Genomic DNA, 203 nt, shown 5'->3' with positions numbered 1-203 from the left:
ATAGAATTGATAAAGACGCACACCCTTGTTCCTGGGAGCATATAAAAGCCCTTGCATCCCGTCCCTGTTCACCGTCAATATGAAGGTCTTGGTGCTTCTTGGTCTCGTGGCTGTGGCCTCCGCCTGGCCAGGGACTCAGCCTCCCCCTACAGGACGTAAATGGTTGGCAGCATCGGGATTGAAAAGTCTGTTTTTGCAGAACC

The sequence above is a fragment of the Penaeus monodon genome, chromosome 27 (assembly GCF_015228065.2).
Source record: "Penaeus monodon isolate SGIC_2016 chromosome 27, NSTDA_Pmon_1, whole genome shotgun sequence".
Lineage (NCBI taxonomy): Eukaryota > Metazoa > Arthropoda > Malacostraca > Decapoda > Penaeidae > Penaeus > Penaeus monodon.
Note: the sequence above shows the minus strand (reverse complement) of the source record.